The sequence below is a fragment of the Phyllostomus discolor genome, chromosome 12 (genome assembly GCF_004126475.2).
Source record: "Phyllostomus discolor isolate MPI-MPIP mPhyDis1 chromosome 12, mPhyDis1.pri.v3, whole genome shotgun sequence".
NCBI lineage: Eukaryota > Metazoa > Chordata > Mammalia > Chiroptera > Phyllostomidae > Phyllostomus > Phyllostomus discolor.
The window spans coordinates 23,516,041-23,532,996 of record NC_040914.2 but is presented as its reverse complement, the minus strand read 5'-3'; the positions used below and the strand labels follow the sequence as shown (position 1 = coordinate 23,532,996).

Below are 16,956 nucleotides of genomic sequence, written 5' to 3'. Positions count from 1 at the left end.
TGGAACCAATCATCTCCAAGTTCTCACACAGGTACAGGCACTGTAACCAGGGGGAGTTGCCTCCCAGGTGCTGTAACTAGGGAAAGTTAGTTCCATTCCCCTGGCTCAGAGCTGGTCACAGCTATTTAACATATCTATGCAACCAGTTAAAGGTTATAGATATGTTAAATGACCACACCAGAGGTTAGCTGCAAGGCTGTTGCTATGCGAAACAGCCCTCAATGGCCCTGCTCCATTTGTCCCTTCCCCCAACCCACACCTGGGGGGTGGGGAGAAGGACATCTTAAAATCTCCTGGACACCTTGAGTTCTGGACCCCATTCCAAATCTCTATTTGGGGTCCCTTTGGCTGCACCCTCCTACAATATCATATATTTGTCCTTTCAGATTGACTTATTTCACTTAGCATGTTATAAAGTGATGGGGAACTCAAGAGTTGGAAAAATTTTAGTTTTCAGTAATAGCTAACAAACTTAGTAATTAATGTTGGGAATAAGGAAATTAAGAACTAAATTTCACCTTAGTAAACAAGAACCACATTGTAGCTAAAAGGAAATGATAAGGGAGACATAGTGCAGTTAAGCAAACATCCTGTGTCGAGCAGATGCTCTCTCCTGGGTAGGCTAGATAAGCAATGCTTTGTAGTTTTTAATGAGAAAATAGGAACCTAGCTAGCTAGAGCCAGGAGATTACTAGGTTAATGAACAAACATCCTGTCTTCCCGCCTTATGCAAGAATGCTTGGTTTGAAATTCCCGCACGGTCTTTGTAAGTGAATTGCTGACTGCCACGTCTGCTTCTGTATAACGCTTGCTTGCCCGCCCCTATATAAGAACGTAGTTGTAAGTGCTTGGCGCGGCTCTTGTTTGCAGCTCCTTGTGGGCACTGTGTCACTGGACACTTTGAGAGTTCGCCCCTGTGCAGGTTGAACTTGGCCAATAAAGCAACATCTTTGATACCCTGAAAGTCTCCGATATTTGTTCTCGAGTTTGCTGGATGCTACAATTAACACATGTAAAAAGCTATTCTTTCAGGAACAGATGATATGAACTATCTGGAGTCCAGGAGACACAAGCAATTGACCTTTGTGCTCCAGGAGAACTGCAAGCAATCCAGGTGTATCTGAGCCATTGTGCTCCAGGGACAGACATCCTTCCACAGAGGACACAGATAAAGAATCATCTGTCAAGAGCTGAGAGTGCTGGACTGCAGCTTTTATCTCATTAACCTTGTTCATTAATCCCAAACCTTTTATCTACATTTCTCTCCACCCCATTTCAAATCCCTTACCTAAACTTTTATTCTCCTTATAGAAAAGACTAGCTTAAGATGAAATGTAAGATGGTCTTTTAGGGAACATAACCAGCTGTCTTCTCAGATCACTGCCAACTATATAAAGCGCCCATAAACACTCAAACCCTTCTTTACTTTTTAGTTCTTGTTCTAAACTTGTTCTACTTTAGTTCTTGTTTAGTTTAGTTCTTGTTTAGTTTAGTTCTTTAGGCAGCATGATTGACAACTTTTCCAGTTTCATACAAGAATTTTTAAACCTGAAAAAGAATCTTTGACTGCAAAGTGCATGGAAATTTAGGTCTCTCTCCAGGCAGTTCCACAGGACAGCATTTATTTACTTTCTAATTGTCACTACGCATACCTGCCCTCTTGTCAAGCCTGGACTCCTGTCCCTACCACTGTTCAGACCAAGCTCCCAGAACACACCCTTTTCCTTCCCAGCGCCATTTTGTGTAGATTTAGATAGCGCCCAGAGGACAGTCACATTGTGTGGCAAAGATCTTATCCAAAATCATTGGAAGGGTCACCAAAAGATTACTTTTGAAAACAAATGTTACAGATTTTAGGAATAGTTATGTGAACAGATAAAAAAACAATGAACAAGGAAGGCTATAACCAAGGAGAGATAGCTGGAAAGAAGCTCATTCAAGGCCACTGCATTTACCCCTCTCCTATATTCCTCATCTCTGCACAGGCCTGTCCCTTTGCAAGCCCCTCCCCTGCTTGCCCCCACGCCCTCACTTCGTCAATACTGAGCAAAATCTCTCATTTATTGAGGCGAGGAGCATGTGCAGATACCACTGCAGAGTAGGGGAGGTTACACATCCTTTCCTCCTTTTTGCTTTACCGTTTGAAACCTGATTTTCTCAGTCCTTCCTACGGACGTGAAATCTGCGGGTCACTGAAGGCGGTGAAATCCCAGCTACTAGGCTCCTACAATGGAGAGCCGGGCATCCTGGAGAGGCGCTGTTAAGTGAACGCTGCGCATTCGTTTCCAGACGATCGGAAGCGGTGAGGCCTGAGATCTCTCCTCTCCGCTTTCGGGCAGTTGAACACAACCTCCCCCTTGATCTTTGTACTGAGAGCTTTAAAGTCTCTGGAGAGGCAGTAAGGAGGCTGTGAGGGGATCCGAAGAGGGAACACAGGAGGGAAGGTCCGTGAGGGACGGTAAGAGACGACAACTCAAGGGAGGTGGGAGGGATGGCAACACCAAGTGTTACAGGGTGCAGCCAAGAGGGGGAACCCCAAATGGGCATTTGAAATGGGGTCCAGAACTCAAGGTGTCCAGGAGATTTTAAGATGTCTTCACTCCCACTCCCCAGGTGTGGGTTGGGGGAAGGGACAGATGGAGCAGAGCCTTTGAGAGCTGTTTCGCATAGCAACAGCCTTGCAGCTAACCTCTGGTGTGGTCATTTAACATATCTACAGCCTTTGGCTGGTCGCTTAGATATGTTAAATAGCTGTGGCCATGCTCTGAGCCAGGGGAATGGAAGTAACTACCCCCCAAGATGTAACTGGGGGGCAGGTCCCCCGAGTTACAGTGCCTGCATGGGGGCCTGGAGAAGATTGGCTCCATGATATGGGGTCATACCTGCGCAGACCCACGATGGCGAAAAGCTGGAAAAGACAGCAGATTGAGGGCAAGTGTGCCCGAGTGTGGGAGGAGTCGGAAGTGGGGCTGCAGAGGAAGATTGGCGCAGGGATTTAAACCCAGATGCGGCAGCCCTGAGAGAGAATCACCATGCGGCTTTAGCAGAGAACCGCCACTCGGCTTTGGCAGAGTGGTGAGCCCCCCCCCCCCCCCCCCCCCCCCCCCCCCCCCCCGTTAGCCATTGTGCAGGGGGAGAAGCACGCGGTTTTGGTTGAATGGGGACTCCCGTGGCCCTGGGAGAGAGGACCATGTGCCTTTGCCAGAGTGGGGACCCCCGCAGCTTTAGAAGGGGGAACCACCACCTGGTTTTAGCAGAGATCCGGGCGACTCAGCTGAGGGTGCCGGGAACCCAGGGAGGTCTCCCAGTCAAGATGGAGTACTAACTGGGAGTAACCAGAGGACTGCCTGAGCCATGGACTTCTATTTCCTTTCCTAAGATACGGTACTTTGGACTGGGCAAAGGGGGAAGGAAGGACTGTGTCTGTTTGTGGGTGTTTTAAAGGGACTTTAGGATTTTTTGATAAAGACATTGGGTCACTACTTTAAGTTTGTATAGCATTAAATAAACATTTCCTTTCCTTTTCACGAATCTCTGGCATTGAGAGACGTCTTTCCTCTGGCAGCGGACATAATGGACCCGAGGGCTTCTTTTAATAATAGTATATTGTCCCAGGCCCCCTTGTTTGTTCTGTAACAGAAGCAGGACGGAAAGGGTAACTAGGGAAACCTGGAGGAGGAAGACGAGAGACCAGGGTAGCTGACCTCGAGAGGGGCCTGTGAGTAGATGTCCGGGCAGCAAAAGGCCAGGCGCTTCATACGGAGGGAGTGGTTCTGAGTCCAGTTGAAACCAGACTGGGGATATAAAGGCGGTTTAGGTAACAGATCAGAGGGACAAAGCACTGAGAGCCAGCTTGTGGGGGTAACAGAAAAGACTGTAACTGGAGAAGCAGAGGGGACACAGGCATGGGCCGGGGATGCAGATGTGTATGAAGATGGGAGCAATCAAATATATCAGAGAAAGCAAGTGAAGGTGAAATAGGTTTCAGTTTCACAGAACAGTTGTAGGTGTAGGAATAAAGAAAAGGAGAGGAAGAGGGGAGGGAAAACCCAGGGAAGGACAACAGTGCAGAGATACAGGGAAGAGACAGAAACAAGGTTCATACAGAGAAGTACAGAGTAGCAGGAAGAAGGGGAACCCAAACACGAATGATTAAGTTGTGATTTATAGGCTTGTGGCTTCATACTACATTTATTTTCACATTTGATGAATTATTTCAGTTAAACAAATTTGAATGAGAATTACAATTCTCCAGTTTATAAGGCTTGTGAATTTTATAATTATTGCTTCCAGTTGCAGCCCTTATTCACTCAGAGGTCAGAGATTTGTCTGCCAGTCATGGGTCCCTTCTCATATCCTGGGATGGCAAGAGAGAGGTGACCTGGGAGAAGAAATGAGTAAGTCTGTCGCCACATGCTTTTCCCAGGAATATTAAAGGCATTGGGTCTTTTTATTTTCTGCCCACTGCATTTACTTTTTCTACATTTCACATTGAATTTATTTTTTAAAAACACATTGAGATTAATCTTAGTCTGTTGAATATCTACTTTTCTGGAGTCATTAAGTTCTGAAATAAACGTTGGTGATGTCTCTTAACCAGCACTTAACATTCTTTTCTAAATATAAGGTAATCTCAACATTTTTTAAACTTTGACCATAGAAGTCATTACATTAAAAAAAAATTCCCAGTTTTCCTTTTAAATATATTGTGTCTAGTTTAAATTCTGAGCCCTCTGCCCTTTCTATTGTTTACTATATGTTGAAACATGCATTAGTACTTAGTAATATCAGGCTAATTTACTGTGCATTTTGTAAGAATGTCAGTGATCTTAACAATCAGAACCTAGTTTCATGAGTTTGTCTAATGTTCAGCAGGGGTTTTTGTTTTGTTTTTTTTGCCTCATGTGATTTGTTGAATTAGTGACTGTGAGCCACAAAGGAGCTCTTCCCCTCAAGTCCCTCTTTCCATTCTCTGAAAATATTGAAGGGTGCACTGGATTGACCTGAAAACATGTTTCCCAGAAAGCTCATCTACTCGTGTTTAATTTGATAATGTGTTTTCATAGCTAATATTTTTTAAAGTTTTCAGTATTAAAACTTGTATTTATCATTTTATGCTTTTAATATAATTCTTTTTTTTTTCCTAGAAAATAAAAAGGTTTTTCCCAGGGAGCCTGTCATTTTAGAAGTTTTTGCCCAAAGTCCTCACAGTACCCAGAGGTCTGATGTTTGCTGGGTCTGATATATCTGGCCAAGTGTACAGAAAACAGCTCTTGGGGGAGCAGGCTTCGGAACCATGAGGGAACTAGATAAAGATGCCATTTTATGGGCTGCATTGCAGACCTGCAGAATTGTAATTTAGAGTGGAGTCCTCATTACCTTCGGGTCTGCATGGTTATTAAAGCTACACTGTTTCCCCTCGGATTCCTATTAAATCACATGAGAAGTTTTAAGAAATGACATCAGCTATGCTGTCCTCCACAGAATTGGTTGACTGCTTTGGGTGGGGCATCATTGTTTAATGAGGTGCTCCTGGTGATGCTAAGGTGAGCCCATGGATTAGCAGGAATGCTTTGGGATGCATTTTTTAAAAAATACTCACATGAGAATATGGTTATTGAATTTAGAGACAGGAAAAAAGAGATAAACATTGATGAGCTTTCTCTCGCACGTGCTGGGACCAGAGAAAGAACCTGCATGCTAGATAAGTACTCTGACCTGTAATCAAACACACAACTTTTTCTGTGTACAAGATATGCTGCAATCAATTGAGCCACCAGGTCAGGATATGCATTTATTTTTTTATAAAAAGATTTTATTTAGAAAGTCACAACACATAGAAGGAATGTGGTCAAAAAACAGTCATAAGAAGGACCATTGGAGCTTGGAGAAAAGAAAAGGCAAAAGTTATCTGCAGGGTGGGAGGGAAGGGGAAAGTAAAGGAAAAGGCATGCCCGGATGTATTTATAAGGTCAGAGGTAACCAGGTGATCTACTGAGTTTGAGGGTTCAGGACAGCAGCGTGCGTTTTCATTGCTGTAGGAATTTGTGGACATCTGTGAGAGGAGAGAGCCCCTGAAAAACAAGAAAGAAAAAACTCAGTGTGGTCTCCATGCAGGAGCTCATTGTTCCTGACTTTCTTCTGTGACAAAGGAGAAGAGATGGTGCTCTTTTTAGCATTTCAAGGTCCTTAGGTCTGTGAGGGTGGTGGGAACCAGTTAAAGGGGTTGTGCTGATGCCTGTGAAGGCAGGTCCTCAAAATGCAGACATGATTCCACGTAGTCTCCTGAAGAAACAGTTCAGAGCTGGAGCAAGACCAGGAACACCTGGCTGCTTTTTAGGTAAATACTATGTTCTGGATCTGAGTGTGTCTGCTTTTTCTCCTAACATCCCTGGATTTAGAACCTGCAATCTTTAATTTTCTATTTTTGTTGTTCCTGCCTAGTGAGGTTGTTTTAGCTGGTTATTGTTTTCCTTCGCTTCTTATGATTGTCAAGGTCATCTCTTAAGAATACTTGTTTCTTGTGTCCCAGAGCCTTCTCTACATTCTCTCCATCCAGGCTCCTTGAGAGCATAAAGAATTCCCATCTGGAGTAAATGACGTTCAACCACTGAACACATACCCTCTGACAGATCACTCATGCCCAGCGTCCCTGTTGGGATGGTCTCAGAGGCTTAGGTATTGGTAAAGAAGGGACGTGCAAATTTTAGGTTCATGGGGCTGCAGAATCAATTCTGCAGACCAGGGGTTAAAAAATGCACATTTTATTGGTCAGGATACCTGTGAATGTTCTGTTAAAGAGGAGTTAATAGAAGAAACTTGCAATTAGAAGGTACTATTAGAGTTACTAAACATGGGAAGTATGTGTGGGTTTACATTTGCACTCAAAGTTAGCTCTTTAGAATACGTCTTTCCTATGTCCCAGAGCTTCTCTTAATCCTCTCTCCATCTTGACTTCCCATGTGGTGTGAACAATTCTCACCATGACTAATGACCTACAATTATTGAAAGTGTTCCCTTTGTGACAGATGAACATAAGAATGTGTTGACATCTGAGATGCCAGTTTGGGGTAGAGTTGGGGTGGGATATCTGTGAAGGAGAAACTTTCATGTTTGGTCCCATCTGGATACTCAATCTGCTGCACTGTAGACCAGGATTCAGAAAAAGCATGAATAAAGAGGATGAATATGTGGCCCCTCCCCGCAAATTCAGTCTTCTGAAGAAGAGAGCCTTACTGCCTAGAATGCTAAAAAAAGACTTAATATTTAAAATAAGCTAAAGCTACCTTGGCTGGTAGCTCAGTTATTCAGAACATAGTTCTGATACACCAGGGTTGTGGGTTTGATCCTTAGGGAACATACAAGAATTAACTAATGGTTGCAAAAATAAGTAGAACAACAACTTGTCTCTCTCCCACTCTGCCCTTATCCCTTCTCAAAAATCAATCTTAAAATTTTAAAAATAGCCCTGGCTGGTGTAGCTCAATGGATTGAGTGCTGGGCTGTGAATCAAAGGGTCGCAGTTCGATTCCCAGTCAGGGCACATGCTTAGATTGTAGGCTAGATCCTCAGCAAAGGGTTTGTGAGAAGCAACCACACATTGATGTTTCTCTCCCTCTCTCCCTTCCCCCTCTGTCTAAAGTAAATAAATCTTTAAAAAAAATTAGCTCTGGCTGGTATAGCTCAGTGGATTAAGCACAGACTTGCGAAGCAAAGGGTCGCAGGTTCAATTCCCCATCAGGGCACATGCCTGGGTTGCAGGTCAGGTCCCTAGTAGAGGGAGTGCAAGGGGCAGCCATACATTGATGTTTCTCACCCTCTCTTTCTCCTTTCCTTCTCTCTAAAAATAAAATTTTTAAAAAAATTAAAAAATTAAGGGTTACAAGACATGGGGGCTTATTGTGGCTTTAAATTTGCATAAAACTCTTGGTTTCTTTTGATTAGATTAATAGTACGAGTCAGCACCCCTCCATTAATACACAAGATAGATGATGTCATCAGTGTGTGTCAGACAACTGATACCAATTTCTTCCATTACATCTGCAGAGGACTGGGCATGGCCAGTAGAATAGTGCAAGCCAGCAGACAGGTGCAGGAGAGGGCCATGTACCTGCAGCATGAGCAGGAATTAGTCACCAGACTCACTGGGGCAAAGTGCTGGTGTCAACATACAAAGGGTCATGACTGTAAAAAATAAACAGCCATGACCTAGATAGTGCCAAAGGGCTTTTGATGTCAAGGTAAGGAGGCTGGGTTTATCCTGCAGGTGTTGGGGAGGCCACAGAAGTTATATGAGAACCTAGTACAGAAAAATGAGGTTTTACACATCCATTCATATCTGGAGAACAGGAGTTTGAGCATAGCCACCAGCTGGGACCCTGAGCCCTTGGTCTCCTGCTATCCCTCTCTATGGGATTTGGGGCTCAGGAGTCCATAACAGAGGACAGAGCCCAAATAGGAAATTAAAGGCCAAGAATTGTAGGGGGAAAACAAGCCCTTTGTAACCCCCACTGCATTTACTAATTTTCTCAAGAAACTTGGACTCAGTGCCTGCTGGATAAGATCTCTGCACCAGGCACATGGCCAGTGCTCTAATATGAGGTCTGGTGTCCCAGAACACATTGTAGGGCTGCCTAACTCTGCTGGAAGTATAGGAAGGGTTTCCTGAGGAGGAGCATGTAGGCTGGGCCTGAAAGATAAGCAGGAGTCAGGAGGTGAAGAGACCAGAGAATAGGTTCCATGGTATGCAGGAGCCATGAACAAAGGCCCAGATTCAGAGAGGTGGGTACCATGCAGAGTGAGAAGCCCTCCAAGGATGCTGCAGGCTAGGCTGGGAAGAGAAATGGGAACTAAGGGGCAAGGAAGGGTCTATAACAGAAGTGATGTGGTTAGATTTACTGGTTATAAAACAAATGTAAGGAATACTTTTTTATTGCCTATATTCTAAGAGTTTTATGGTTTCAATTCTTATGTTAAGTCTTTAATTCATTTTGAGTTTATTCTTGTATATGGTGTGTAAAGTGGTTTAGTTTCATTTTCTTGCATGTAGGTGTGGATTTATTTCGGGACTGTATTCTGTTCCACTGATCTATGTATCTGTTTTTATGCCAGTACCATGCCATTTGAATTACTATATCCCTGTAGTATAGCTTAATATTAGATAGTGGGATACCTCCAACTCTGTTCTTCTTTCTCAAGATCACTGTGGCTCTTTGGGGTCTTTCATGGTTCCATATATGGTTTTGGATCATTTGTTCTAGTTCTGTGGAAAACACAATTTTATTTTGATAGGGATTGCATTGACTCTGTAGATTGATTTGGGTAGTGTGGACATTTTAATGATGTTAATTCTTCCCATCCATGAACAGGGCATATGCTTCCATTTATTTGTATCTTCTTTTAGTTTCTTATTTTCTGAGTCCAGGTATTTTACCTCCTTGGTTAATTTTTTCCATTTTTAATTATCTTTTATTGATTATGCTATTACAGTTGTCCCATTTTTTCCCTCCCTTTTATGCTCCTCCACCCTACACCCACCCTTCATCCCTCCATCATTTCTCCCCCTCTCCTTAGTTCATGTCCATGGGTTGTACATATAAGTTCTTTATTTTTAAGATTTTATTTATTTTTTTTTAGAGAGAGGGGAAGGGAAGGAGAAAGAGAGGGAGGGAAACATCAATGTGTGGTTTCCCCTCACATGCCCCCAACTGGGCACCTGGTCCACAACCCAGGTAGGTGTCCTGACTGGGAATCGAACCGGCAACCCTTTGGTTTGCAGGCCTATGCTCAATCCACTGAACTACACCAGCTAGGGTACATACAAGTTCTTTAGTTTGTCCATTTCCTATAATAGCTATTCTTAACCTCCCTGGTTAAATTTATTCCTAGGTATTTTTTTACAATGTTATTTATTTTTAGAGAGGGGAAGGGAGGGAGAAAGAGGGAGAAAAACTTTAATGTGTGCTTGCCTCTCATGTGTACCCACCACTGGGGACCTTGCCTGCCAACCAGGCATGTGCCTTGATTGGGAATTGAACTGATAACTCTTTGGTTCACAAGCTGGCACTCAATCCACTGAGGCACACCAGCCAGGGCTATTTCTAGGTACTTTTTAATGCAATTGTACATGGGGCTGTTTTCTTAGTTTCTCTTTCTGATAGTTCATTATTAGTGTATAAAAATGCAACTGATTTATGAATATTTATTTTGTATCCTGCTACTTTACTGAAGTCATGTATCAGTTCTAGTAGGTTTTTTTGTTGGGTTTTTTTAGGGTTCTCCATGTATAGTATCATCACATCAGCCAAGAATAACAGTTTTACTTCTTTCTTCCCAATTTGGATGCCTTTTATTTCTTCAGAATGCCTTCAACACATGCAGTGTTTCTAGGAAATGGCAAAAATGTGCCTTCCTCTGCGTAGGGACCCAGTGCCAGGGCTCATCGCCGTGGGCTGGAATTCAGCCCCACGTTGTCCCTCAGGCTCCTACGTGCAGCACACAGACTGCTGAAACCTCCCAGTGGCCCTGGGTTTGCAGCCCAGGCTACAGAACTAAACAGACTGGTCAGTGGAATCCCAGCTGCCACTTGGTGGCTGTGTGGCTTTAAACAAGGTATATACTTAGAACCTCAGTTGGCTGACTGAACTCTCACCATGTTTGCTGTGAAGGTTCAGTGAGGGGACATGTATTCAGCCCTTAGCCCAGTGCCTGGAATATGCTCAGCTCTCCAATGGCACTAGGATGATTATTCATGAGTGTTTGTTTATGATGTATTTATCTTTGTATATTTTAGTGTTAAGTTCTCAATTAGATAAGCATTTATTGATAAAGCACCATGGTCCTCTGTCAAATGAAAGCAGTTTCCTTGGCTCTGAGGTCACATGGTTCTGACTGCTGCATGTCATTATTTATGTGCCATTTTATTTATTTTTAATTGATTTTATTTATTAAAGATTTTATTTACTTATTTTTATAGAGGGGGAGGGAAAGAGAAAGAGAGGGAGAGAAAACATAAATGTGTGGTTGCCTCTCGTGCACCCGTATTGGAGACCTGGCTTGCAACCCAGGCATGTGCCCTGAGTGGGAACTGAACCAGCGACCCTTAGATTAGCAGGCCAGCACTCAATCCACTGAGCCATACCAGCCAGAATTATGTGCCATTTTAGACGCAAGATTTTGTTGTCTCTCAGGAAAGAGAAAAGCAGGCATGTAGGAATCAGTGTAGGTCAGCACCTAATCTTTGGGAGTTCTTTATATTATAATCTCATTCGATCTTTAAACCAATGAGAAATTGGGGCTGAGAGAGAGTAGGTAGCTCATTTAAAGTCATGAGCAGCTAGGAAAAGAAAAGCCAGTATCCCCCTCATTTCATTTCACCCCACCCTTGGCCTCCACCTTTCCTGGGGTTAAAAGGAGATTCCTGGGATTCCTCTGTCCAGTAACCATTTACTCTGTAATTTTTCTGTAGAGTGGAAATTTCATCTGTGGAATCAGTCCCTTGAAACTTAATTCTGAGTAGTTTTCATAACTCCGTCACACACCTTCACCAGCAGGTTGGCACTAGCTTGATCTGCCCCAAGATTGTGTTTTGCTTGAACAGATATGGACTCAGCACCTATTACGCACCAGGCACAGGTCTGCAGTTTTAAGAAACAATGGTGTGACATGTCCATCCTTCCAGTCTCCCAGGGAAACACATTTTGGGAAGAGGTAAAGCCAGTGTAAAATCCTGGCATCAGGAGAGAGATAATCACATTGAGTGACAGGGAGGTGTGTGGAGGTGACATCTAAGCAGTGAGCACAAGCCACACCTGACCTCGTAGGCCATGCTAAAGATTATCAGTTTTATTCAGAACCTGGTGGGAAGTTGGAGTTTTGAGCAGGTGACAGACATGATCCAATTTAGCTGCTAGAAAGTATCCCTCGGGGATGCTTTGCAGGGAGAAACCCCTGTAGACAGCACAGGACAGTGTGTGGCAAGCCCAGAGGCATGTGCCTCAGGTAGAGGCCTTGGTGGTGATCCAGGTGAGAAATGATTGGGGTTGGCTTCCTGCTTTAGTTATAGATTTGGTAAGGATTGATCAAGTTTATAATATAATACTTAACATGGTGGTTACTGGACTTATTAAATGGGTAATGGGATATCATAGAAAAGAAGAATCAAGGAAAATCCCTAGACTTTTGGACTGACTTCATGAAGGATGTATCCATTTAATTATGTGAAGAAGTCTTTGGGAGGAATGAATTCAGGAAGGAGCTTAAGAGTTCCAGTTTGTAGATGTTTGGTTTTAGAAGTCTGTAATATAGCTATCTGGAGTTAGGAGTTGAATAAACCAATCCACAGTTTACAGCAGAGATTGGATCTGAAAAACACACATTTGGGAGTCAGCAGGGTAGGGAGGGAGAAGGAAACTAAAGAATGAGTCCCAGGGTTGTGGGGCGCATCCTCCACTTCCATCTGTTCTGCGACCCTGTGTGGTTATACTGACCGAGCAGTGGCTTTGCTGTGGGCCCAGCAACCTCGGAAACTAGGGCTCCTGAGCTCCCCTCACGAGTCCCAGTCCACAGGCTGAGCAGAGAGAAGGGATAACCTTGGCTTTTTGTCTAAATCATTAACTCCTTGTCCTCTTATGCCCTGCACCCTGCTTTCTGAACATCACTATGGTGTGTTTCAGTGAAAAAAGTCAGCCTTCATCTCTGTAGGTTCCCAGAGGCTCTGTTTTGTCTGTGCCGGGAGCAGTCCCCTGGCCTTCCCCTTCTTTGGGGGCCTTGGTGACATCTGTCCTGAGTTTACTGTGATTGTGTGTCCCAGAGCTGGGGAGGAAACCCTGAGTGGAATGCAGTATTACTGTAGGAATGCAGCAGAGGAAGTCAGGCACCCGTTTTTAATTTCTGGGGAAGGTGCCCTATTTGTACTGTTGTTCATTGTGTGATACACTGTGAAGTGTCTGCTTATGGTCAGGTAGTTAATGAAGCAGTTCTCTGGGGACCAGGGAGGACTCATGGACCAGGGCTCCCATTTGAAGTTATCTGGCTTTGGTGCTGTCCTTGTATCCAGGCTGGGCAGTGTCTACTTTTCCAGTCCTGGCAGGGGTGTGGTCACCCTCAGCCAGGGTTAAAGTGAGACAGGCAGTGGAGGCAGAATGTTCTCAGGACAGGTATGATTATGTTACCTGACGTTACTGCAGTCTACATAAATTGAATATATGCACTTAAATACACAAGCACTGATGGCGAATGTGTTTATAGAAAAAGGCAGAGTGGAGACCCTGAGATGTATTGAGTTGTTACCCAAGAAACCCTGGTTCTTCTTGCCGATTCAGTAAAGAGTTACAGGTCAGTGAGACTATTAGCATGCAAGCAAATTTTATTAGTGAATGGGAGAGCAAAAGCAAGGGTGTCTAAAGCAAGGGTTGCCAAAGGCCTGGGGGGCCAGCACCCAGGTGGTCAGAGGCCCTCCAGCCAGAGGTCCCCTGTGTGGCAAGAGAGCCATGAGCCCAAAGAAAGAGTCCTTTGAGGACTTACATAGTTGGCAGGATGGAGGTGACGAAATTACATATTGATTGACAAGTAAAGATGATGCCAGTTTTCCTGGGGAGACATGACTACCCAAACGTTGGTATTGGTGGGGGTCTGTTAGCCCAAATTCTTATCTTGCTCTAGATTCTATTTGTTCAATAATTAAAAAAAAGTAAAAGATTCAGTTGCAGACATTTGAGGATTGGGGAACGCTGCAGGTAAGCATCCCTGCCCAGCCCAGCACAGCTGGGCCCATACTAGCAAGATGTGGCATGGCAACCCAGAACATCCCAGCAAATTCCAGCAAGGCGAGGTATGTCCTGGCATGCCTGCTCTCTCTCTCCCTGTTTTCTGATCTTTCTTTTTTAGATCTCTCTGATCTCTCTCTCCCTCTCTTTCTCATTTCCCTGATCTCTCTTCACTCTGATCTGTCTCTGATCAGTCTTCTTTCTCTGATCCCTCTCTGTCTCTGATCTCTCTCTCTCCTTTCTCTTATCTTTTTCTTTCTGTTTGATCTCTTTCTGATACCTGTTTCCATCTCTAATCTCTAATTTCTCTCTCCCCCTCTTCTTTCTCTGGTTTCTTTCTTTTTTCCCCTCATCTTTCTTTCTGATCTCTGATATGTCTATCTGTTCTCCAATCTCTTTTCTTTCACTGATCTCTCCCTCCCTGCGCTCTTATGTCTGATTTCTTTCTATCTGATCTCTCTCTCTTCTGTATGATCTCTTGTCTCTGCTCTGTCTTGTTCACATCTCCCTGATGTCTTTGATTTCTCTCCCTCTCTTCTCTCATTAGCTCTGATTTCTACCTGAGCTCTCTTCTATTTCAGATCTCTCTCTCTGGTCTCTCTTCCCTCATCTCTTTTTGTCTTTCAGATCTCTCTGATCTCTCCTTTTTAGATATTTCTGATCTTTCTCTCTCTGATCTGATTTCCATCTCTGCTTTTGGAGATCTCTGTGACCCTCTCCTCTGTCTAATCTCTATCTCCCTCTCTTCTCTCTCTGATCTGTTTTCTCTCTGTGATCTCTGTCTCCATCTTTTTTAAAAAAAGATTTTAAAAATTTATTTGTAAAGGTGGGGGAGGGGGGAGAAAGAGAGGGAGATGATACACTGATGTGTGAGAGAAACATTGACCTGGCCTGCAACCCAGGCATGTGCCCTGATGGGGAATCGGATCAGTGACCTTTTGGTTCACAGGCCAGTACTCAACCCACTGATCCACACCAAGGACAGCTCCCTCTCTTTTTTATAAAATCTGTTCCTCCTCCTCCTTATCATCTCTCTTCTGCCTCTGATCTCTCTCTCTAAACTGTCTGTGATCTCTCTCCCTCATCTCTGATACCTCTTTCCACTGATCTGTGTCTTCCTCTCCTTTCTCTGACCTCGCTCCCTAGACTACACTAGATTAGAATAAATTGTGAGATTAGAAGGTAGGCCCTTCCCCCAGAGCCAGAAATGTAGCCAAGTAGGACCAACCTAGATAGTGTATACTAGACTAGACTACATGGTGAGTTTGTATGTAGACCTCATTCCCAAGTTCCAACGATGGACCAAGACAGACTACACAAAACTAGACTACACTGTGATACACCTCTTCCCTCATAGCTGCCCATGGAGCCAAGACAGACTATAATGAACTAACTAGACCAGACTAGTCTACATTGAACTAGACTAGACTATGAGGTTGGTACATAGTCCTCTTCCCCCATAGCTGGCCATAGAGCCAAGGCACATTAGAATAGGCTGGACTAGAGTGTGAGCTTCAAAGGTAGGCCTCTTCCCCAAGCACTGGTTACAGAGCCAACATGGATTAGACTAGACTAGAGTAGGCTCTAATAGACTAGACCAGTTTAGGCTACAATGTGAGTCTGATAGGTAGGCTTCTTCCCCTGGAGCCAACCATGGAGGCAAGACATACTAGACTAGAGTGTGAGGTTAGATAATCCTGTTCCTCCAGAGCCATTCATGTTGTCAAGAGAGACTAGATTATACTGGCTTCAAATAGATTAGGCTATAGTGTGAGGCTGGTAGGTAGGCCTCTGCCCTTAGAGCCAGCAATAGAGGCAGGAAGTTAAAGACTTGTACACTGAAGTCTACAAATAATTGCTGAAAGAAATTAAATACTGAATAAATAGAAAGGCATCATGTGTTGTGAATTGGAAGACTTAATATACATAAATTGGTAATAGTCCCCAAACTGACCAGTGCAATTCCTATCAGAATCACAATGGCATTGCAAGGGACCCCAGCAGCCAAAACAATCTTAATAGAACAATACTGGAGGTCTTACACTTCCTTAATTTTCAAAACCTACTACAGAACTACAGTAATCAAAGCAGCATGGTACTGGCTTAAATACAGACATATAGATCAATGGGAAAAATACTTTAATGAGGGTTACATGACCATTAGCTAGTGAAAGGACAGTCTTTTCAACAAATGGTGCTGGGAAACTGGGTGGCCACAAAGGCACAGACAATGAAAGAAAAAAAACCAGACAAATGGATACTAACCTGACAGGGGAGATACTAGGATCACAAAGGTGGTTTTCTCAGGACAAGACTTATCCATTGCACTCTAGATGTGCTGACCCCTGCAATTTCCCCAAATGTGGGAAACTCGACTGCGTAATTTGTGGTAGTGGGGGGACTGTATTTTCCCTCTCCCCTGAAAAAAAGAAAAAGGGAAAATAGACAAATGGGACTTCTATGAAAATAAAAATATTTTTTACATCGAGACACTATCACTCTGGCAGGTGTGGTTTGGTTGGAGTTTTGTAAACTGTAAGGTCACAGGTCCAATTCTCAGTCAGGGCACCTGCCTAGGTTGTGGGTTAGATCTCCTGTCAGGGGCATATGGGAGGCAACAGCTCAGTGTTTCCCTGTCTTTATTCTTCCCTTACCCTCTCTAAAATCAACAAGCATGTGCTCATGTGAGGACTAAGAAAAAAAAAAGATCAACAATAAAAACTCAATTCACAATACTTGGCCTGGCAGGAGAGATACCATGATAAAGGAGGTGGTTTTCTAGGGCAAGTCTCCTCCATTGCAATCCAGGTGTGCTGACCTGTGAGTTCCCCAAATGAGGGAAGCTCGACTGTGTAATTTCTGGAAGTGAGGGACTGCGTTCACACTTTCCTCTGGGGTAAAAAAACAACAACAACAAACCAGAAACCTTAATGGTAGAAAATATTTCCAAATCACATATCTGATGAAGGATTAATATCCAGAATACATATAGAACTGAAACTCAACAAAATCCAACCCAATTAAAAAAAATGGGCAAAGAACTTAAACAGACATTTCTCCAAAGAGGATATACAAGTGGCCAATAAGCACAGGTAAAGATGTTGAACATCACTGATTATTAGGGAAATGCAAATTGAAACTATGAGGAACTCCAGCCAAGATGGAGGCATAGGTAGACACACTGTGCTTC

The 16,956-nt window shown here is 43.6% G+C and overlaps 2 non-coding genes across 2 annotated transcripts; both read left to right on the top strand.

Annotated features, from left to right (window-relative positions):
- The first annotated feature begins 16,023 nt into the window (after nt 1–16,023).
- On the top strand, nt 16,024–16,188 carry LOC114511759. Its single transcript, XR_003685728.1, has one exon. It is a non-coding gene; the product is annotated as a U1 spliceosomal RNA (small nuclear RNA).
- A 310-nt stretch (nt 16,189–16,498) lies between these two features.
- Nucleotides 16,499–16,660, top strand: LOC114511782. Its single transcript, XR_003685748.1, has one exon. It is a non-coding gene; the product is annotated as a U1 spliceosomal RNA (small nuclear RNA).
- Nucleotides 16,661–16,956: the final 296 nt, after the last annotated feature.